We start from the raw sequence: 24,546 nt of genomic DNA, 5'->3' as shown, positions 1-24,546 counted from the left end.
ATCTGGTTTAATCTAATTTAATTAAACTTCTAGTTAGACTAGGATCACCATTAATTAGGTTGCAATTAATTTGGATTGGGTTCAAAAAGTTTGACCTAGTCTACATGAGAATCCTAGTTAGACTAGGATTCCATCTTTTCTCTTGCGCCGCCTAAGAAAGCCCATGCCTACATATTTATTTTTAGATATTTTTTTTATGATATCTATGTCTAAGGAATGTAATCTCATACTACTTATTCTAGAGATATGAATCAGATTTGATTTGGTTCATTATGGAAAGTGATATGGGTTTATTATGGAAAGTAGTTTGGTTTTATTTCCTTTTTGAAAAAGTCTCTCTTCACAAAAACTCCTCTCCCCTCTCTTGCACCAACTTTCTCCATGCCTACCTTCTCTTTATGATGCCTCTTTTGTGCATGGTTTCCTCATCTCCATGCAGAAAATAAGGGAAGGGGCGTCCAAGAGTTGGACGCCCCATAGTTTTCTTGTTTGACTAGGTTTTTTGACCTAGTCTACCTTATATATTAGTGCCTCCTATATGATGATTTGAGAGAGTCAAAAAAATCTATGGTTTTTTCATAGAAAAAGCAAAGAAGAAAGAGGATGGCATGGGTATTTTGAGGCACCAATTTTCTTAGAGGAGAGTCTTCTATCAAGACATCAAAAGTTGATGTCTTGTAGAGACAAAAGGTAAGAGAAAAGATTGTCTTCTCTTATTGTTTTTCTTTCAGTTTATTTTCTCTTTACTTTTGTGTTTTTATGTGATAAAAATCTAAGAGAGAAAGAGGGATGGCATGGTGGATTTATGCTCCAATGAGTTGGGGCATGGTGATCTGATTTTTGACATGATCTGATCATGTCCTGATGAGAGAAGAAGAAGAAAAGGTCTTCTCTTAAGGTTTCTTTTAGAACCCTTCTCCATCAATCATGAGATTTTTTTTATGAGAAAAATCAGATAACATAAAATCTGAAAGTTTGAAAAATATCTGGAGAAGAAGGTCTCCTCATGTCCTAGCATAGAGATGTTCTCAGGACGTCAATCGTTGATGTCCTGAAAGAGAAGATCTATCTTCTCTTAGGATTTTTTCTATTATATATTATTTTTGATTTTAGGGAGGTCAAAAAATTTGACTTCTCCCTCATTCCTCCTCATATTCTTCATCTCTTGAAATGTCCAAGAGATTCGAAGAATATTTTTAAATTAACCATTCGGAGGGATCCGCAAGAAGCTAGCACTTTGAGTGGATCTTCGTTCGATGAACCTCCAATTTTGTTGCAGCCTCGTGTGGATCACCTATAGAGATCGGATGCATATGCGGCTCTAAAGATAACAAAAAAAATCAACCATAATGTTCTCGACCCGTGCGAAGGTAAGAAATCTGATCTCTTCTCTTACTTAGATGTGATCTAGGTTTTAGATTTAAATTATTTTAGATCTAGGGTATCGATTTGATCAATACCAAAGCTTTTATTTTCTAACTTATAAATGTAGTATGACATATTATAGATCCGGTGTTGGGTATAAAATACCTACGGCCGAAGTTCTCAACGGGATTGACCCTTGCGGGCTCCGTCCACGACGCCAAGAAAGACTCCGCCCGGACTCCTACGAGAGCCAGGCTCCGTCCGCGACTCCAAGGAGGACTCCACCCGGACTCCTACGGGAGCCGGGCTCTATCCGCGACTCCAAGGAAGACTCCGCCCAGACTCCTACGGGAGCCGGGCTCCATCTGCGACTCCAAGGAGGACTCCTACGGGAGCCGGGCTCCGTCACCAACTTCAACTGCCGGTAAGCCCCGTCCGGACTCCTACGGGAGCCGGACTTCGCACCTAACTTCAATTGCAGGAAGACTCCGCCCGAACTCCTACGGAAGCCGGGCTCCGTCCGCGACTCCAAGGAAGACTCCGCCCGGACTCCTACGGGAGCCGGACTCTATCTGCGACACCAAGGAGGACTCCGCCCAAACTCCTACGGGAGTCGGGCTCTATCCGCGACTCCAAGGAAGACTCCGCCCGGACTCCTACGGGAGTCGGGCTCCGTCCGTGACTCCAAGGAAGACTCCGCCCGGACTCCTACGGGAGCCGGGCTCCGTCCGCGACTCCAAGGAGGACTCCGCACGGACTCCTACGGGAGCCGGGCTCCGTCGCCAACTTCAACTGCCGGTAAGCCCCGTCCGGACTCCTACGGGAGCCAGACTTCGCACCTAACTTCAATTGCAGGAAGACTCCGCCCGGACTCCTACGAGAGCCGGGCTCCATCTGCGACTCCAAGGAAGACTCTGCCCGGACTCCTACGGGAGCCGGGCTCCGTCCGCGACTCCAAGGAGGACTCTGCCCGGACTCCTACGGGAGTCGGGCTCCATCTGCGACTCCAAGAAGGACTCCGCCCGAGCTCCTACGGGAGCCGGGCTCCATCCACGACTCCAAGGAGGACTCCGCCCGGACTCCTACGGGAGCCGGGCTCCGTCCGCGACTCCAAGGAGGACTCCGCCCGGACTCCTACGGGAGCCGGGCCCCATCCACGACTTCAACCGCAAGGAGGACTCCGCCCGGACTCCTAAGGGAGCCGGGCTCCATCGCCAACTTCAACTGCCGGTAAGCCCCGTCCGGACTCCTACGGAAGTCGGACTTCGCACCTAACTTCAATTGCAGGAAGACTCCGCCCGGACTCCTACGGGAGCCGGGCTCCGTCTGCGACTCCAAGGAAGACTCCGCCCGGACTCCTACGGGAGCCGGGCTCCATCCGCGACTCCAAGGAGGACACCGCCCGGACTCCTACGGGAGCCGGGCTCCGTCCGTGACTCCAAGGAGGACTCCGCCCAGGCTCCATCCGCGACTCCAAGGAGGACTCCGCCCGGACTCCTACGGGAGCCGGGCTCCGTCCGCGACTCCAAGGAGGACTCCACCCGGACTCCTACGGGAGCCGGGCCCCATCCACGACTTCAACCGCAAGGAGCACTCCGCCCGGACTCCTACGGGAATCGGGCTCCGTCGCCAACTCCGACCACTACCGAACTTCAACCGACAGATCTGCACTCCCCGGCATGACACAGCAACCACCACGATCCTGCTCCACTTCCTACGACGTAGTCCACGCAGCTCCATCATTCCCTGACAGATCGATATGACGGCCACGACTCTACTCCACCTCCTGCGACGGATCCCGCACGGCTCCACTATTCCCTGGCAGACCGCTATGATGCCCACGATCCTGCTCCACCTTCTGTAACGGACACTGCACGATTCTTCCACCCTCTGACGAGTCACGACAACGGACGTCGCTCCACTCCCTGCGGCAAACTCCACGTGACGCACTGCAGTAGGGGCCATGGGTCCACTCCACTACTCCTCGCAACAAATTCTTCCTGACTTTGAGTGACCCACTACCTGACGGTTACAGGCGTCACTATCAATTTGTTGCCCCATCCGCCTATAAAAGGGGAACCCCAGATACGTTATTCGATAAGCTCTCATTTTTACCTAAAAACTCTACTAAAATTTTCGTTCGAGCACTCCATTCTTGTTGAGGTAGAGAACTGACTTGAGCGTCGGAGGGTCTTGCCGGAGCAACCCCACCTTCGATTTAGACTTCTTTTGCAGGTCCCAGTGGCAACCGCGACTCCCTCGACTCCAGCTTCTCCGGTGCAAGCGAATTTTTACACCAACAGGATTGGCGCTAGAGGAAGGGCCTGTGTCTTCACAGTATCCTTGTTCTTAAAGGAGAGCTCAACGGGACCGCCCCCAGGCATCTCTTCCGACGTCCCCTCCCCCCTCCTTTCTCCACTTGGTGCTTGCTCGATGCCTCCCCGCAAGGCGTCCACGCGACGATCCACGACCTCCACGGCCAGATCTCAAGCTCCGACCTCCCCTCCTGTTTCTCAACCTCCTCCTCCTACTCTGGCGATGGTGATCGGTGCAGAGCAGTTTGATCTGCTAGCGCAGCAGCTCAGAGGCCTCACAGAAGCTATGCAGGCTATGCAGCAGCAGCAGCCGCAGGCATCAGTACATCTGGAAAGGGTGTCCTCGGAACACCAGAATCCGACGGCGAGGTGGGCCACTTGGGCCAGCCGCCCCGTCCTTCCTGGGAAAATGAATCCGAGATCTCTGCCCCCATTCTGCCAAAGGACCCTCGAGACTCGAAGTCGGGAGGATTTCCTAGACCGGAGACTCCAAGAGATGAACCGACGGATCGAAGAACTCCGCCATGCTCCCCCCGCTTATGGTGAGGATATTTGTACTGACCTCCCTTCTCTCAAATGATCATGCAGGAACCGATCCCGCCAAACTTCAAGCTCCCCCAGTTCGAGAGCTACGACGGGACTTCAGACCCGGTCGATCACCTGGAAGCCTTCCGGACGATGATGCTGCTTCATGGCGCTCCCGATGCCATTCTGTGCCGAGCCTTCCCCTCCACCTTGAAGGGAGCGGCGAGAAACTGGTACTCGACGCTGAAGCTGGGTACCATCTTTTCCTTCGATCAAATGAGCCACCAATTCGTGGCTCATTTTGTCAGCAGTCGGTGCCCCTGGAAGGGTTCAAAGTCCCTCATCAATATCAAGCAGAGGGAAGGGGAGTCCATTCGGGCCTACATCAACCGTTTCAACATCGCGGTGCTGGAAGTCCGAAACTTGGACCAATCAGTCGCAATGGCCGCTCTGAAGGGCGACCTTCAAAAGAATGACCTTTTGTTCTCCCTGGAGAAAAAATACCCCAGAAATTTTGGTGATTTATTGGCTCGGGCTGAAGGATACGCCCGAGCGGAAGAAGCCTTCAAAATGAAGGATGAAGAGACAGCGAGGGAGCGACAAGCGGGAGACTCGGGTAAGCCCGCAATCGAAAAAAGGTCAAGAGAAGCCCGACAGCATTCTCGATCCCCTCCTGGGCATAAGCGTGCCCGTACTCCATCCTGGGTGCGCAGGCAGAGGAGTCCAGATCGCAGGGTTCGACGGGATTCTCCATCGGGAAGGTTTCGCAACTATGCCCCCCTCAATGCCTCGAAGACCCAGGTCCTGATGGAGGTCAGGGAACAGCTCCCTAGGTCGGAGAGGATGCGCACGCACCCCGGGAAGTGCATCCCCAACATGTTCTGCCTCTACCACCGCGACCATGGCCATGACACGGAGGAATGCATCCAGCTCCGAGACGAGATCGAGGAGCTCATCCGGTGAGGTCGACTCGACAGATTCATCCGACGTTGGCCTGAGGGTAGAGGAGATCGGCCAAGGGCCCTGCCGCAACCTGAACCGCCAAGAAGGGAGGAGCAGCCCAGAGATCGGCCTCCCATCGGGACCATCAACTCCATTGTCAGAGGGCCTCAAGGAGGAGCAGACCTCCCGCAACTGTGGGACTTGAAAAACCTGTAAATGTATCACTTACGATTTCACCTTGAATTTAAATTCCTTCCTACTTGACATGCTCTTTCCATTTGGCATGGATTTATCACGACTGGGTATAACCCCTTCAAACGCCTAAAACAAAGTTATGTTAGGAACGAGAGGAGAACCTCATCCTAACATACCTAAAATAAAAGTCCGATTATCTCGAGATCGGATTGGGGGAGAGGCCTTACAATGCCCTAATGTGCCCCCACAGCCATGTCAGGAACAGGAGGAGAACCTCGTCCTGACATGAGCAAAGTTGAAGGCCCGATTTTTTTAGATCGGATGGGGCAAGAGGCCTTACAGCGCCCTAATGTGCCCCCACAGCCATGTCAGGAACAGGAGGAGACCTCGTCCTGACATGAGCAAAGTCAAAGGCTCGGTTCTTTTAGACCGGATGGGGGGAGAGGCCTTACAGTGCCCTAATGTGCCCCCACAGCCATGTTAGGAACAGGAGGAGAACCTCGTCCTGACATGAGCAAAGTCAAAGGCCCGATTCTTTTAAATCGGATGGGGGGAGAGGCCTTACAGCGCCCTATTGTGCCCCCACAGCCATGTCAGGAACAGGAGGAGAACCTCATCCTGACATGAGCAAAGTCAAAGGCTCGGTTCTTTTAGACCAGATGGGGAGAGAGGCCTTACAGTGCCCTAATGTGCCCCCACAGCCATGTCAAGAACAGGAGGAGAACCTCGTCCTGACATGAGCAAAGTCGAAGGTCCGATTCTTTTAGATCGGATTGGGGGGAGAGACCCTGGCGATGGCCCTTACGTGCCCCCACGGGAATAGGAGGAGAACCTCATCCCGATGGTGACGAAACCTGATCGCCCAACAAGATCGGATGAAGAGAAAAAGTCCCTCAGCGGCACCTCCACACTCCTATGCAACCCCGCAAAAAGCGAGGGGAGGGCCCTCACTCTGAGAAGAGGAGGGATATTAAGGAGGAAGAGCGGCAAGCTACGGCAGAAACAGATAAAGGACGAACCACACCAAAGACCTAAAGAACCTCATCTCAACAAAGATGGGGAGCTCCTACCAAGCACCCCCGGTCTCTGAGAAAACTCTCGACACAGGTCAAGAAGACAGCGACGCCCCCGAGGTAATGCGGAGTTCGAACCACCAAGCTCGAGCTCGCGGCCATGAACGACGAGGAAGGCAAGCCAACGTATCGACGACTGGGTGCCTCCCAATGACGTCAACATCAGATAGGTCGGACGACAAGAAAAGTTCGACGAACGACAATTTAATACAACGTGCGGACGAGGTAACACAAAATCCCCTTTTCATTCCATTTCCGAAATACACACTATAAAGCTCGGAAGGCCAAGGAAAGAAAAGCAAAACAACAAAAGTGAGACGAAACAACAAAAGGAAAAATATATACATGAAAAGATAGAAGGACGAAAAGAGCCCTAGGGAAGCTCTGCTCCCTCTGACCTAGAATTATCTGCTCCACCCCTTATCCAGGACTGCTTGAGATTCTCAATTTCTTCTTCTAGCTCTCTCCTTCTCTGCAGCGCATCCTGGAGTGCCTGATGAAGTCGCTGGCTCTCGATCTCTGCCTCTTGATGCCTCTTTCTCAAGACCTCAGATTCTGCCTCCGCGTCCGTGACGGCCCACTGCTCGTATGCCAGCTGGATCTTCAGTTGTTGTAGCTCAGCCATCTTTTCCCCGAGGGCGACGAAAATTCCTTCAATGGTTCCTCTTAGGGACTGGAGCTCATCAGAATCTCGAGCGAAAGTAAGCTGAGCCCTGTCAGCCAGCTGCCTCTGAAGACGGGCAACTTCGTCGGTCGCCACCCTGAGTCTCCCTTTATATTCATCCACCTGCCTGCACCAACCGGCCCGGTGCACGTCGTAGCTCATCTCGGCATCTTGAAGCTGCTGCTGAAGGGCGGAGACCCTCTTCGACCACTCCCGATCACCGTCGGCCCGGGCCAAGAGCCGGGATGAACTCCCTTCCAGCTGGCCGATCTTCTCCTTCGCAGCAGACAGTTCCACCCTGAGAGCGCTGATCTTGGCAGCTTGAGCCCAAATTCGATCGCTGGCACTCTTCTTGCATTCCTCAAGCTCCTTCGTGAAGTCCGCCTTCCTCCGGCTATACTCCATGATCCCCTTCACGTGCAGATTTCGAAAGCGGGTGGCCTCGACGGTGGCTTCAGAATGGCCCTCCCTCAGTCTGCGAAGCTCGCCTTCTATCTTCTTTGATTTTTTTGTCAAGTGAAGGACTTCCTTCTTCAGCTGCTGGATCGTCGACTTCAGCGGGATCCCCAGGGGTAGGGGAAGTGCTTCCGCAGGATACTGTCATCGGAAGGCAAAAGCGTCAAAACATGACTCATCGCAGGAAGAAAAGCAGAGAGAAGAAGGGAAGGAGGGAGAAGCCACCCATGACAAGAAATTCAACTTTATTGATTGGATGATTTTTGAAGACAAGAAGGAAAAGAAAAATTGCGGAAAAATAAAACTACAAGGTCGGAGGTCTTAAACCTCAGAGGCAGGAGTTGGAGAGCTCGACGTCCCCAGCAAGGGAGCTGCGATAGCAGTGGTAGCGGGCGAGGGACCGGCCTCGTCTTTGGACTCCTCACCTAGGAAGCTGAGGTCGAGCTCCGAAAATTTTCTAACCACTTTCTCTTGGCAAAGCTCGAACCCCTTGATGAACGCCTCCTGGCCGAATTGGACATTCAGGTCCCTCATCTCCGCGAAAGCCTTGAACTCCTCTACCGCAAGAGCCCTGGCCTCTGAAACCAGAACTGGAGTCTGCTCAATCAAATTGGCGACCTCGGCCTCCGCCTTCCTCGCCGTCTCCTCCAAGGCCTACTTTTCCTCCTCTCGGGCTTATTTCTCTCTTTCCAGGACCTCTTGGAGGGTGACTACTTCGGCCGTCTTTTCTTGGAGGCGAGCAACCTCGGCCCGGCAGTGCTCCTCCACCTGGATGATGTCCCTCCTCGCACGGTTCGTTGCCTCGATATTGGCGAGGAGCTGGTGCCCAATCTGCAAGGGTGGCTAGGGGATCAGAACAAGGGCCGAATGGTCGGGTAAATGAAGATTTGCTTACCTCAAGGAAGGACCCTAAAGAGTCCCAGACCCACTGCTCAGGATCGGCATGGTCGATCCTCTCGACGACTTCGGACAGAATGCAGCCGTCGATCAACCACCTGATTAAGTCTCTATCATTGAAGGGATTCTCTGGCCCCTCTTCGGAGCCGAGGGACTCGTCAGCAGTAGTTCGGCGGCTACTCACCCTGCGGGCCACCGACTTCCTTCTCTTCCCCCTCTCGGCTATGGGCGCCTCCATGGGGCGGACCCCCAGAGTGGGGGCCCCAGTCGACGGACTTCTCGAGGAGGTCCGGGGAGCCGTTGATTCGGCATCCGAGGGAATGTCGATCGCTGGAGCCGCCTGGGCGGGCGCAGCCAAGCTCGACTCCTCCGCCCTGGCCCTCTTTGCCGATCCGACGGTCGCAGCACCCTTTCTTTTGTGGGCCTTGAGGCCCCTGGCAAGCATCCGTGCTGCTTCGACGTCCATCCCTTAAAAAAAAAAAGAGAAAAGAATAAGAGAAAGAGGAAAAAAATCAAAGATCAAAAAAAAAAAAAAAGAAAGAAGAGAAGAAAGAAAGAAGAAAAAAAAAAGACAAAAAGGAAAAGAAAAAGAGAGAAGAAAGAAGAAGGATAGAAGAAAAGCAGAGAAAGGGAAAGAAAAAGATGAAGTACTCGCAGGATCCTGGGGGCTCAAGCCAATGTTGAATAGAAATTGCTCCCTCAGAAGATTGGGAAGGGAAGGAGCGGAATAGGCGAGAAGCTTTCGGGCAGCCTGGAGGTCATCCTCCCCCAGGCTGGGGGCCCGGCGGACAGAATCCCTCAGAGAGCCCCAAGGGGGCAGGCCCAGCCTCAGGGTCGGGCAGTGGACGAAGAGGTATTTTCCCTTCCAATTGTGGATTGAAGAAGGGGCGCCTTTCAGCAACCCCTTCTTGCCAAACTGAGGGGAGAAGTACCACTCGTCCTTCATCGAAGGATGACGCTTGAAGGTATAGAAGTGCCTAAATAGGGAGAGGGACGGTTGGACCTCGACTACGTGGCAAAGGGAGAAAAATCCTATCAAAAATCTAAAAGAATTCGGAGCAACAGAAGCCAAGGAGATGTCTAGGAAACGGAAGAGGGCGACAACAAAAAATGGAAGCGGAAGCCGAAGTCCGGCACGGAATGCCTCCTGATACAGGCAAAAACGATCGGATGGGGAGTGCTAGCCCGGTCAGAGGGGTCAGGCAGCTTCAGGTCGTACTCTGGAGGAACTCCATACTGAACCCTTATCAGAAGGAGTTCCTCCGAAGTCAGGGAACATGGAATGGCGCCCGGTGCAAAAATTGGGCGGAGCCCAGCCCCAGACGCGAGTTCGTCTACAGAGCAAGGGACCTGGGGGTTTGAGGCGAAAGAACTCCCGAAACTGCTGGGAGCAGAAGAGCCGGACGACATTTCGAATAACTTCGAATGAGGACTCTAAAGATCCCGAAGAAGGTGGGCAGGATAAGGGGCGAGAGGTCATAGGAAACTAACTCGGAGGAATACAAAAAATAATGACGAAGAAAAGGCCCCTAAGTGGCGGAAAGGAAGATGAAGGTGCTGGGACTAACCTAGATCGCTCTGAGGGATGCAGAGGGGCGAGGACAGGGATGACTTGAAGGGTGCCAATGGCCCAAGAAGATGCCAACAGAAACAGGGCTCTCGAAGGAAGGGCGGATACTGGTAGAACTCTGGAATGGAATAGGGCCCCAAAGGGTGGAAGGACGGGTTTAAATAGACCCTGGGATCCGACGCCATAATGATCGCGAATCCCCCCAGGCCAGCCCGCACCCGACGCATGTCCCACTCCCCCCGACAGGCGGCTAAAAGCGGCTGACGGATCGACAGGGCCATTATGGTACCGTACCTGGGCCAGTGCATCGGTAGGAATTTCGAAGGGTCCCTTCGTATCGCCCCGATTCGAAAAGACTCCAGCACACGCGTATTTAATGCCAAAATATCTGGGGGCGGTCGTGAACAGGATTCGAGGAGACAACTTCGGCTATGCCAATCTCTCTGTACTTCCTTCATTCAAAATTCAAACTCGAAAGTAGGGAGACTGGTGTTGGGTATAAAATACCCATGGCCGAAGTTTTCAGCGGGATTGACCCTTGCGGGCTCCATCCACGACGCCAAGAAAGACTCCGCCCGGACTCCTACGGGAGCCGGGCTCCATCCGCGACTCCAAGGAGGACTCCGCCCGGACTCCTACGGGAGCCGGGCTCCGTCCGCGACTCCAAGGAAGACTCCGCCCGGACTCCTATGGGAGTCGGGCTCCGTCTGCGACTCCAAGGAGGACTCCGCACGGACTCCTACGGGAGCCGGGCTCCGTCGCCAACTTCAACTACCGGTAAGCCCCGTCGGGACTCCTACAGGAGCCGGACTTCGCACCTAACTTCAATTGCAGGAAGACTCCGCCCGGACTCCTACGGGAGTCGGGCTCCGTCCGCAACTCCAAGGAAGACTCCACCCGAACTCCTACGGGAGCCGAGCTCCGTCCGTGACTCCAAGGAAGACTCCGCCCAGACTCCTACGGGAGCCGGGCTCCGTCCGTAACTCTAAGGAGGACTCCGCCCAGACTCCTACGGGAGCCAGGCTCCGTCTGTGACTCCAAGGAAGACTCTGCCCGGACTCCTACGGGAGCCGGGCTCTGTCCGTGACTCCAAGGAAGACTCCGCCCGGACTCCTACGGGAGCCGGGCTCCGTCCGTGACTCCAAAGAGGACTCCGCACGGACTTCTATGAGAACCGAGCTCCGTCGCCAACTTCAACTGCCGGTAAGCCCCGTCCGGACTCCTACGGGAGCCGGACTTCGCACCTAACTTCAATTGCAGGAAGACTCCGCCCGAACTCCTACGGGAGTCGGGCTCCGTCTGCGACTCCAAGGAAGACTCCGCCCGGACTCCTACGGGAGCCGGGCTCCGTCCGCGACTCCAAGGAGGACTCCGCCCGGACTCCTACGGGAGCCGGGCTCCGTCTGCGACTCCAAGGAGGACTCCGCCCGGGCTCCTACGGGAGCCAGGCTCCGTCCGCGACTCCAAGGAGGACTCCGCCCGAACTCCTACGGGAGCCGGGCTCCATCCGCGACTCCAAGGAGGACTCCGCCCAGACTCCTACGGGAGTCGGGCCCCATCCACGACCTCAACCGCAAGGAGGACTCCGCCCGGACTCCTATGGGAGCCGGGCTCCGTCGCCAACTTCAACTGCCGGTAAGCCCCGTCCGGACTTCTACGGGAGTCGGACTTCGCACCTAACTTTAATTGCAGGAAGACTCCACCCGGACTTCTACGGGAGCCGGGCTCCGTCCGCGACTCCAAGGAAGACTCCGCCCGGACTCCTACGGGAGCCGGGCTCCATCCTCGACTCCAAGGAAGACTCCGTCCGGACTCCTACGGGAACTGGGCTCTATCCGCGACTCCAAGGAGGACTCTACCCGGACTCCTATGGGAGTCGGGCTCCTTCCGCGACTCCAAGGAGGACTCCGCCCGGGCTCCTATGGGAGCCGGGCTCCGTCCGTGACTCCAAGGAGGACTCCACCCGGACTCCTACGGGAGCCGGGCTCCATCTGCGACTCCAAGGAGGACTCCGCCCGGACTCCTACGGGAGTCGGGCCCCATCCACGACTTCAACCGCAAGGAGGACTCCGCCCGGACTCCTACAGGAACCGGGCTCCGTCGCCAACTCCGACCGCTGTCGAATGTCAGTCGACAGATCTGCACTCCCCGACGCGACACAACAACCACCACGATCCTGCTCCACTTCCTGCGATGGAGTCCGCGCAGCTCCGTCATTCCCTGACAGATCGCTATGACAGCCACGACTCTACTCCACCTCCTGCGACGGATCTCGCACGGCTCCACTATTCTCTGGCAGACCGCTATAATGCCCACGATCCTGCTCCACCTTCTGTAACGGATACTGCGCGATTCTTCCACCCTCTGGTGAGTCACGACAACGGACGTCGCTCCACTCCCTGCGGCAGACTCCACGTGACGCGCTGCAGTAGGGGCCACGGGTCCACTCCACTACTCCTCGCAATAAATTCTTCCTGACTCTGAGCGACCCACTATCTGACGGTTATAGGCGTCGCTATCAATTTGTTGCCCCCTCCACCTATAAAAGGGGAACCCCAGATACGTTATTTGATAAGCTCTCATTTTTACCTAAAAACTCTGCTAAAATTTTCGTTCGAGCACTCCATTCTTGTTGAGACAGAGAACTGACTTGAGCATCGGAGGATCTTGCCGGAGCAACCCCACCTTCGGTTTAGACTTCTTTGGCAGGTCCCGACGGCGACCGCGACTCCCTCGACTCCAGCTTCTCCGGCGCAAGCAAATTTTTGCACCAACACTAGTTGTAGGGTTTAATAATCTGATTACAGACATTTATAGATTAAATTATTTAATTTACATATTTCACTGCATTATATTTCAAAAATATTTTGAAATTCATGCATGAAACCCTGCACCTTCTCCAACATCATATCTATAAATGAGTCTAAGGTGTGCAAACTTCAGAGGTCTATTTATGGACTTAAGCAGGCATCTCAGAGTTAGAACATATATTTTGACAAAGTGATTAGAACGTATGGCTTCATTAAGAATGGAGAGGAATCCTGCATATACAAGTGGGTTAATAACTTGATGATAGTATTTTTAATTTTGTATGTAGATGACATTCTCTTAATTAGGAATGACATCCCTGTATTATAGAGTATAAAAATTTGGTTGTCATCACAGTTCTTCATGAAGAACTTGAGAGAAGCATCCTTCATCTTTGGGATGAAGATCTATAGAGATAGATTTAAAAGGTTGCTTGGATTATTTCAGTCGATGTACATTGATACTGTACTGAAAAGGTTCAGTATGGAGAATTTCAAGAAAGGCTATCTTCCGATAGGTCAAAAAATTTCTCTCTCGAAGAGTGATTATCCGACAACTCCTCAAGAGAGAGAGCATATGAGTAAAATTCTATATGCTTCGATAGTGGGATCTATTATATACGTCATGATATGTACGCGATCGGATGTAGCATACTCACTAAGGGTAGTGAGCAGATACCAGTTCGATCCAGATAAGAACCACTGGAAGGTCGTAAAGATCATCTTTAAGTATTTGAAAAATACTAAGGATCAGTGGCTTATCTATGGAGAATTCAACTTAAAACTTATGAGGTTTACAGACTCTAATTTTTAGTCAAATTATGTCGACAGCAAGAGTATGTCGGGATATATTTATACTCTAAACGGTGGAGCAATCTATCGGAAGAGTTTCAAGCAGCACACTATGGCCGACTCTACTTGCTTGAAGGAAGCTGTGTGGTTATGAAAATTCATCAACGAGCTCGAAGTAGTACCCTCCCTTAATGGCCCCATCTTGTTGTACTGCGACAACACTGGTGCCATTACTCAAGTGAAGGAATCAAAGTCACATCAGCATATCAAGCACATTCTATGCCGCTACCACCTAGTCTGGAAGATCATGGATCGAGGTAAAATCGAGCTTCAGAAGATCAATGGAAAAGAGAACTTGATCGATCTATTTACTAAAGCTCTCAGTGTCAAGGAGTTCGAAGACTATAAATCAAAGATGGGTATACGATACTATATCAATTAGCTTTAGTCCAAGCGGGAGTTGTTAGAAATTGTATTCCAAAATCAATCGTCAGTCTTTTGATGGTTGAGCTTATTATTATAATTATATATATATTATTGAATTAATAAATATTATGTAGTTTTTTCATCACTGTGTATATCTTATTTTGAACTCCTATTATGTGATAAAATTCTTAGGACTATTTGATTCGATATAGGAAGATATATCATTTAGTCCTTAAACCTTAAGTTCATGATCAAATGATATACTATTATTAGAACGATAACTATATCAAGTATAGGTCATTGTGTGCCATGTATGTTGGTTCTCCTCTTAATCAAGAAGTGTGGAGATACTAGTATGGCATACAAGTGAGATGTAGAAGTATATCTCACCGAACGTGATCAACTACTAAGCACTCTGCTGTCAAGAGCAGCTCACGAAGGATATAGGTATAAGTGTCCCTCCGATCTGAAATCACCACGATAACTTACAAGCAACTCACTGTACTTTGATACCAGACTACCTGCATTTCTAATTCAGTGATGAAAGATTTTTGGGTACAGTCAAGTACTTGAAAAGTCGATGTATAAGTCAAGATGGAATTGACCCCTTCGAATAAGTAAGAGTTAATGTATCAGTGTGTTTCAATTCAGTAAAATCTCGATCGGGATAATCTATATGATGGATTTTGAAAATTGAAATACAATATAGATAACTATATTAGGATTGACAGTTAAATCGTAGATCACCTTGAGCATTTGGATCAAAAAGATGAATTATATGGTAACCATATACCAATAGGTTCTTGAATGATATTTCCAATCTTTCAACCTATCCGGACGTTGGGTCTCATTGCTAGATGGTCACTTTGATTGGTATAGAAAGATTATTCCTATACCACCAGCTTAGGTTCAAATCTATGGGATCACACTCAAAAAAAAATTTTGATTGATCATATGGCTGATCGACGATTAAGAATCGTTCTAAGATAAAATAGTTAATTCGATTGATGATTAATCATATGCAAAAGTTATAATAAATCAATTCACTAATTGTTGATGAATTGTAAGAGGATTGATTAGTAATTAGATTACTAATTAGCTCAATTTGATTGAGCATTAAGGTTTAGATCAAATCTAATTGAATTGGATTCAATTTGATTTGACCTGATTAGATTATGAGATGACCTAATTGCTTAGGATGTTCGATTCTGATTTGATCAGAACTTGAGCTCGATTAATTTTTTATTTGATTAAGATTTAATTAAGACTATTTACTATCTAATTAGATTAGGTTTAGTGATTTAATTGGGTCTAACCTAATTTGGTTGGGTTAAGAATCCAATTGGATGAGAAAATAATTTGAATTCAAATTTCTTGCACCTCCTTTCTTTGCGCCCTCTTATTCTTCATGCGAGAAAAATTTTTTACATAAATTTTTCTTATACTTAGAAGCTTTTCCACATCCACATCTGATTCCTTTTGAATTAAAAATTGATTAGTTTAAATTTTAATTCAAATGGGTTTGAATTTGAATGAAAACCTAGAGTCTAAATTGAGTTGGACTCTTCTCTTCACGCCATCACCTTTCTCTACGCATAAAGTATTTTTGCATAAAATTTTTTACACTAGTCTAATATTGATTGACCCCTCTCTAAGTTTATAAGATAAAGATAAAGTTTAATTTAAAATTTAATTTAAATTTGAATTGAATTGGTGATAAAGATCAATCAATATTTGAAATTGAACCGAAACTACCTTTTCCTTATCCTTATCTTTCATAGGACATCACCCTTAAGAAGGGATCAGTTTTGTACAAGATTAGAAGTGATTTTTAACATAAAAGATCTGAGAGTTGGGGCATAAAAAGTTGAGAGTAGGTTGGGCTTTCGTGCATAAGAAACAGAGGAAGTGTTCTTCCTCTCGGGCATGAGGTGTAGGGTTTAGGGTTTCAACTCTAGATTTTGTGAGAAGAAAAATACAAGAGTGAGTCATGTTCAATCTTTCACACTACCACCTCCTTGTAAAACTTTATTTTTTGATCTAAAAAAATTTAAAAGATTCGAAGAAAAGAGTTTGGATCAGCCATCTAGAGCTTTCAACGTAAGCTAGCACTCCTATGAAGGAAGATCCAATCAGAACTTCGAGTGGACAATCTGTAGAGGCTGGATGACCTATGTGGCTGCTCGACATCAGCAAAAATTTTATACCATACCTACCAGTAGTGAAGATCATCGATCTATGAAAAAGTGATGAGTTCTGAACTCAACCGATATGATCTAAAGGTTAGATTAGATTCAGGACATCGATGTGATCAATGCAGTTTTCTATTTTATATTAGATTTTATATATAAATTTTTTATATCATAGATCCTTAATTGATAGTTTAGATCTAATCCAAGATATATTTTAAAAATTAAAGTGTTTAATCTTTTATTTTTTACTGTAAAATTTTAAAAATATATGCTTTGAACTATCCATTTTCTTTCAACAGAGAGTAGACTGAAGGGACCAGATCTAGGGTTTCAGGGTTAGATCTTGAAACTTTTTCAAGATCAGATAGTGAAAGACTAAAATAAATCAAAATTTATCTTATAAAATTAAAGAATCTCTAGATCTAAGATCCTATTATATGATTATTATATGGCATTAAATCAGAAATTAAAATATAAAGAGCAAGAACTATATGTTGATCATATCAACATATTTCTATGCTACATCTAATATATGTAAAATATAATAGATCAGATCTATTACCTTGCAAGTTAGATGTTCTAATCTTACCGATCCAAGCTTAAGGATGATGTTGCAAGCCACACACGTGTCCGACCTCTAAGAGTCATCCACACGAGCCCACAGATCACGATCAGAAGTCCTGATCTAGAAAATCAGCATAGTATACTAGTACTGTACTGATCCTTCTTCGATGGTCGATCAGATGCCTCTTTCTTCTTAATTTGAACTCTTTCAAAGATGAAAAGTAGGAGAAGGAGTTTTAGATGTGAGACACTCTTAGAAAACTCACAGATAGAGGAAGAAAAGAGGTGAACTCAGCAACCCTAAAAGAAGACCCTCTTCTTCTTCTCTTTGCTTAACCCAGACACATAGTTTTGTGTCTATTATATCTCCACACCCTAACACTTTTTCTCCTTGATTTTCATACACTCCAAAGGACTCTCAATTCTCTATAATCCACAAAAATCTCAAAAAAAAATTCATCTTAAATAAAGAGATATAAAGAATCCTTGTCTAGGACAAACACCTAGTCAAGAAAAATCCAAACAGGGCAAGACAAGGGGTGCCCAACTCTTGGACTCCCCCTCCTTCTTTTTCTACCATGGACCACCAGCAAATGGTGCACAATATGTGCCATAAAAGCTATGAAAATCTTAAAAAAAAATTGGATAAAATCAGTGCCATAAGGAAAGAGTTTTGGTTTCCTAAAATTCTATCTCATAGAATTTGAAATCCAAATAAATTCCTACTTTGACTTGATCCACAATCACATTCTATGTAAGAGAGAAAGAGTGAAAAGCTTTAGAAATACATGAAGGCCTGGGAGAGAAGGTTTTGTTGCACAAAATAAGAGAGAGCGGGCGTGGGGGCTAAGGTGGCGTAAGGTGGAATCCTAGTCTCACTAGGATTCAATCTATGACTTGTTCAAATTTGGTTTCTCAAACCAAATCAAATCAAAACCAAATCAATCTAATTAAAATAGATCTTAACCTAATTAAGAACTTAATTTAATTAGATTAAATTAAATTTAAATCTGATTTAATTTTTTAATCAAATTAGAAATTAGTTTGACCCAAGTCCTAATTGAACTAGGACTAGTTTTTCCTTGCACTTGGCTTATCCAATAAACCAATTAGACTTAATCCAATCAAGTCCAAACTAAATCTAATTAAATTATATTCAATTAGACTTAATCTTAACCCATTGACTTAATCAAATTAAGTCAATTAGTAATCAAATTGCTAATCGATCCTCCTGCAACACTTGCACTAGGTTAAATATCAATCGTATTGATCATTTAACCTTAGAACGATTCTTAATCGTTGATCAACCATCCGATCAGATCATGAACTCTAATATGTGTGACCTCATAGGTCCGAACCTAAGTTGGTAGCACAGAAATAAATTTTTTTATCAATCGATGTGACCATCTAGCAATGGTATCCGACGGTCGGATAGGTCGCATGTATAGAACAACATCCTTAGAACCCATGCGAATATAGTTTTCATATAATTCATCTCCTTGACCAAAATGCTCATAGGACACCTCAGAGTTTAACTGTCAACTCTGATCAGGTTGTCCACATTATATTTTAAAATATCAAATACATCTGATGGATTACCCTGGTCAAAGTTTTTCTAAATTAAAATACAGTGACTCATTCTTCTCCAACTCTTGGAGTGGTCAATCCCATCTCGATCACACTCTGACTTCGCAAGTACTTGACTGTGCCCAGAAGCCTTCCATCACTAAATTAGAAATTCAGGTAGTCCAGTACCAAAGTACAGTGAGTTGCTTGCAAGTGACTGAGGCGATCTTAGGTCTAAGGGATACTTATACCTATATCCCATCTGAGACATTCTCGACAGCAGAATACTTTGGAGTTGGTCATGTTCAATGATGATGTACCCTTATATCTCACCTGTATGCCATACCAGTGTCTCCACACTCCTTGGTTAAGAGGACAACCAACTCATATGGCCTACAGCGATCTATGCTCGATAGAAGCTGTCGTTCTTATTAACAGCCCATCATTTGGTCATGAACAGTTTTAAGGATTAATCAATAAATCCTCTCTTTATCGAACCTAAATAGTCCTAAGGACTTCATTACAACAGCGGAGTTCATTAGAAGATGAAAATTTATGATGAAAATATCAAAAATATATTTTATTTATTAACAAATCAATTACAATACAAGATTGCTCAACCGTCAACAGGTTGACGATTGACTTTTGGGACATATTTTCCAACAACTCCCACTTATCCTAAAGCCACTCGGCACAGTATCTAATACCCATCTTCGACTTATAATTGTCGAACTCTTTTATCGCCAGGGCTTTAGTGAAGGGGTCGGCTAGGTTCTCCTTTCCATCGATCTTCTGAAGATCGACGTCACCTCGATCCACGATTTCACGAACCAGGTGGAAGCGATGCAAAATATGCTTCATCCGCTGGTGTGCTTTGGGTTCCTTCGCCTGAGCTATGGCACCAGTGCTGCACAGTAGAGCAGGACCGGACCATCAAGAAAGGATGCTACTCCGAGCTCGATGATGAATTTTCTCAGCCACACAGCTTTCTTCACGGCATCCGATGCTGTGATGTACTCCATCTCACAAACAGAGTCTGCCATAGTATGCTGCTTGAAAATCTTCCAGCAGATGGCTCCACCATTCAAAGTAAAGATATAACCCGACACGCTTCTACTGTCATCATGGTTAGATTAAAAGCTGGAGTCTGTGAACCCCATAATTTTCAGATCTGACTCACCATAAACCAACCATTGATCCTTAGTATTTCTCAAATACTTAAGGATGACTTTAACCACTTTCTAGTGATTTTCTTCAAGATCAGATTGGTATCTACTCACTACTCCTAGTGAGTATGCCACATCTAGCCTTGTACATGTCATGGCCTACATGATAGATCCCACGGTCAAAGCATATGGGACTCTACTCATACGCTCTCTCTCTTCAGGAGTTGTCGGACAATCCTTCTTAGAGAGAGAAATTTCATGGCCTATTGGTAGATAGTCCTTCTTGAAATTCTCCATGCTGAACCTCTTCAACACAATGTCTATGTACATGGACTGGGATAACCCAAGCATCTTTTTAGATCTATCCCTATAGATCTTTATCCCTAGGATGTAGGATGCTTCACCCAAGTCCTTCATGGAGAACTGAGATGACAACCAAACTTTTATTCTCTGTAGTGCGGAGATATTATTTCCAATTAAGAGAATGTCATCCACATACAAGATAAAGAATACTAGAACTGGACCATTTGCCCATTTATAGATGCAGGGCTCTTCTCCGTTCTTAATGAAGTCATACATTTTGATCATTTTATCAAAATACATGTTCCAACTTCGAGAAGCTTGCTTCAATCTATAAATGGATCTCTAAAGCTTGCACATCTTGGACTCATCTGTGGATGTAAACCTCTCAGGTTGTATCATATACACCTCTTCGGTCAGCTCTCCATTCAGAAAAGCTGTCTTTACATCCATCTGTCAGATCTCATAATTCAGATGGACAGCTATTGCAAGCATTATTCGAATGGATTTGAGCATTGCCACAGGAAAGAACATCTCGTTATAGTCAATATCATAATATTGACGATGCCCCTTGGCAACCAGACGGGCTTTATAGGTCTCCACATTTTTGTCTGCACCCCTCTTCCTTTTGAAGACCCATTTACACCCAATGGGTTTAATCCCTTCAGATGGATCCACCAATATCCATACATCGTTGATCTTCATAGACTCCATTTCAGATTTTATGGCTTCAAGCCATTTTTTGAAATCAGATCTCTGCATTGCATCCATATAGGTGATCGGATCCTCATCATTCTCATCGAGTTCGATGGGATCACCATTCTGGATCAAAAAATCATAGTATCTGTCCAGCTGACGTGGTATTCTATTAGATCGCCTTAATGATGCAGGTACATTGGGCTCCAGATCTGATCTAATCAAATCCAACTCAGATTCAGCTATTGGTGTTAGTCCTTCTACTTGTTGAACTTCATCAAGTTCAACCTTAGAGGCAACAGTTCCTTCACCAAGGAACTCCTTTTCTAAAAAGGTTGCCTTAGGGCTAACGAACACCTTTTGTTCATCAGCATGACAGAAAAAATATCCTTTGGTCTCTTTGGGGTACCCTATGAATGTGCATTGGTCAGACCTAGGTCCAAGTTTATCTGTAACTAACCGTTTGACATAAGCCGGACACCCCCAGACCCTAAGATGTGAAAGTGCTGGCTTACGCCCTGTCCATATCCCATATGGAGTCTTAATTATAGATTTACTTGAAATCTTATTTAACAGATAACAGGCCAATTCGAGTGCATATCTCCAGAAGGATATCGACAAGCTGAAAAAATCCATCATGGATCGGATCATGTCTAACAGAGTCTGATTTCTCCTTTCAGACACACCATTATGCCATGGTATTCCTGGAGGAGTCCATTGGAAGAGAATCTCATTCTCTCTTAGATATGTGAGAAACTCATCAGAAAGGTATTCTCCTCCTCGATCAGATCGAAGAATTTTAATACTCTTTTCAATTTATTTTTCTACTTCACTTCGAAATCGTTTGAACATTTCAAATGAATCCGACTTATATTTTATCAGATAGACATATCCATATCTGAATAGATCATCCGTGAAAGTAATGAAGTAGAAATATCTACCTCTAGCACTTGTGCTCATGGGCCCACATACATCAATATGTACTAGGCCCAAGAGCTCAGTAGCTCTCTCACCTTTTTCAGTAAAAGGTGACTTGATCATTTTACCAAGAAGACAGAACTCGCAGGTTAGAAGTGATTCACAATCACTGACTTCAAGGATTTCCTCTTGAGTCAACCTGTTTATCCTATTCTTATTTATATGACCTAGCCTACAGTGCCATAAGTAGATATCTGATATACTATTTAATCTAAGGTGCTTGCTAGTAGAATAGACTATGTTAACAGGTTGTAATAACATATACACACCATTGTTCAAATATCCACAAAAAATAGTAACACCATTCATAATGATATTACAAACTTATTTCTTTATTGAAATTTCATAATCATTTTTGATCAGAAGGCCCACAGAAATAATATTTAAAAAGAAACTGGGACAGAACTGACAATCATTAAGAATAATGGTATGAAACTCAAATACAAGTTTCAAGATTCTTAATGCTAGAACTGGAACTGGTCTTCCATCTCTAACATTTAGGAACCTCTCGCCTTGCTCGAATCTCCTACTACCCTGCAACCCCTGTAACGAATTACAAATATGGTAAGGGCTACCGGTATCCAATACCCAGTCAGTTATATCACAAATAAAAAAATTACAAGGAGTTATCATATAAATATCTTGCCCAGCAATAGCTTACTTCTTTCTCTGTCTGTTCGGATCCAGGGAGACAATGTACTGAGGACAGTTCCTCTTCCAGTACCCCCGCTTCTTACAAAAGAAGCATTCAGTTTGACTCTTATTGGGCTTGATATTTTTGGTCTGACCCTGCACTAATGTCCCAGCCTGAACTTGCACCTTCTTCACTTTCTTCTTCTTATTCTTCTTCCCTTTCTCAAAGGGTCGAGAATCAAAAGACGAACCTCCCACTAAGTTCACTGACTCCTTGTGGAGTTGGTGATCCTTCTCAAAGTTCTGAAGCAACCCCAGTAACCCATGATAGTTTACTTCAGGTTTTGTCATTCTATAATGAGTGAGGAATGGGAGATAAGACTTGGGCAGCGAGTTCAGTATTACATCTTTCCCAAGCTGCTCATGCAAGGGAAAGCCGACCTTGCTTAGACGCTCCATCAGCTCGATCATGTACAATATATGATCAGTGACAGAGGCACCATCCCGCATTTCGACGTTGAAGATGGTACAACTAGTCTTGTGCCTCTCCACATCATCGGATGTGCCAAAGACATCCTCCAACACTTGAAGCATGTCCTTTGGCTGAGCCGTCTCAAATCTATGATTGAACTCGTTGCTCATGGCAGCCAGCATGATACAGCGCACCGTGATCCGATCTTTGAGCCACTTCTGATAAGTGTCTCTGACTGTTCTACGTGCATTGGTAGCTGGCTCCTTAGGTGTAGGATCCGTTATCATATATAGGATCCGTTCATGCTCCAGAACTATCTTCAACTTTCGGTACCAGCTATCGAAGTTAGGTCCCACCAAAATTTTATTGTCCAACAATGATCGGAGCGATAGGAAAGTGGTCATATCTACACAAAAAAAAAATCATAACCTAATTAGTAATTGATTCATTAAACCTAAAGATTTAGATTTTAATCAAAACATTTCTTCCACTATTTTATTCAAATTGGTAGCCTCTACCTCAAATTCAAGGAATTATCCTAATTCTTTAGTGGGTACTAGAATCCACTTAGACTGCACACAAGCCCAACTTTGGTTGGCCAACCCATGTACATCTAAGGGTAGGTTCATAACCAATTATTTCTCTAAATAATTTTTAATAATTTAAATTTTGCCCCAATCCCTAATCAGTAGGCTTTGACCTCCACTGAAAATGTTTAGTTAGGTCCAACCATTAACATGACCATACTTAGCCCATCTAGCCAATGAATGATTAGACCCAACTTTGGTTGGCTAATCTAACCATCATTTAGAAAGATGTAGTCAAGAAATCATATTATGAATGATAATTCCATCAGCCGATAAGCACCAGGCCTTTGGGCCTCCAATGATTATCCAACTGATGGATCCATTATCATCTACTTAATGGGAGGCTATGATCTAGTTATCACTATAACTATTTCATTTTAAGGACCTAATAATTTTAGAAGATTTAATTGATTTAGAAAAGGAGGTCAGATGAACCAGCTTATCATGATCCTCCCACTGGCTTCACCATGTCAGCTTAAGGGAGACCATTAAAAGGGCTAGTTTAGGAGTACCTAAATCAGTCACACTGATTTACCTAGCTGACATGGGTCAGCTAGAATAGTCAAGTGATTCGATCAAAATATAATTTCATCAAGAGGCCAGGTAAGTTCGAACAGTGGGAGGGTCTGCCAAAGCTTGCCTTAGACACCATCAGAAATGGCCAGGTAAGCGGGCTGCCAATTAAAAACCACCAATCTGGTTTATCTTAGACACCAACTGGTTTAATTAGTTTCAATTAGATCAACCTAACAGTTCATGCTAGACCACTTAGCCAAGAATCAAATCCATTTGGTTCTCGTTAAAGACATGGATTTGACCAACTACAACTATTGTAATTGATCTAGAGAATCCTTGACCTAATCTAAGACAACAATTGATTAGATTTAGTCAATTCTCTAATTAAGTCTATCTTTAATCTAACCTTAGGTCTAACCCAATTAATGGACCTAATTCTCACTAACCCATTAACCCAGTGTGTTATAGATTGTGTCTTAGGTTCTTCAATTCACAATCCTAGAACTTAATCAAACAACTTTTTAATTCTCAATTAAGTTTTGGGCTGAGGGTTGGGGTTCGGCTTTTCGAAAATAATTTTCATGTTTGTAAAATATTTTTACAACATGGTTCTTACCAACCAAGTTGCATGATTAATTCATAATCAAAATGCAAGTGAAATAAGCATGAAACTACTTTAGATCTAATCTAAACAGGTTCATATAATTGAAATAATTTCAATTCTAAACTGCGCAAATTTTCCAGACAAATATATGATGGTTCTTTACGTGAGAATTATCAACAAAAAAATTTTATTTTAGATTTAAATATCTTTTAAATATAATAAATCATAAATTTAATTTAGATCAT

The sequence above is a fragment of the Elaeis guineensis genome, chromosome 14 (genome assembly GCF_000442705.2).
Source record: "Elaeis guineensis isolate ETL-2024a chromosome 14, EG11, whole genome shotgun sequence".
Lineage (NCBI taxonomy): Eukaryota > Viridiplantae > Streptophyta > Magnoliopsida > Arecales > Arecaceae > Elaeis > Elaeis guineensis.
This window is presented reverse-complemented; position numbering follows the sequence as displayed.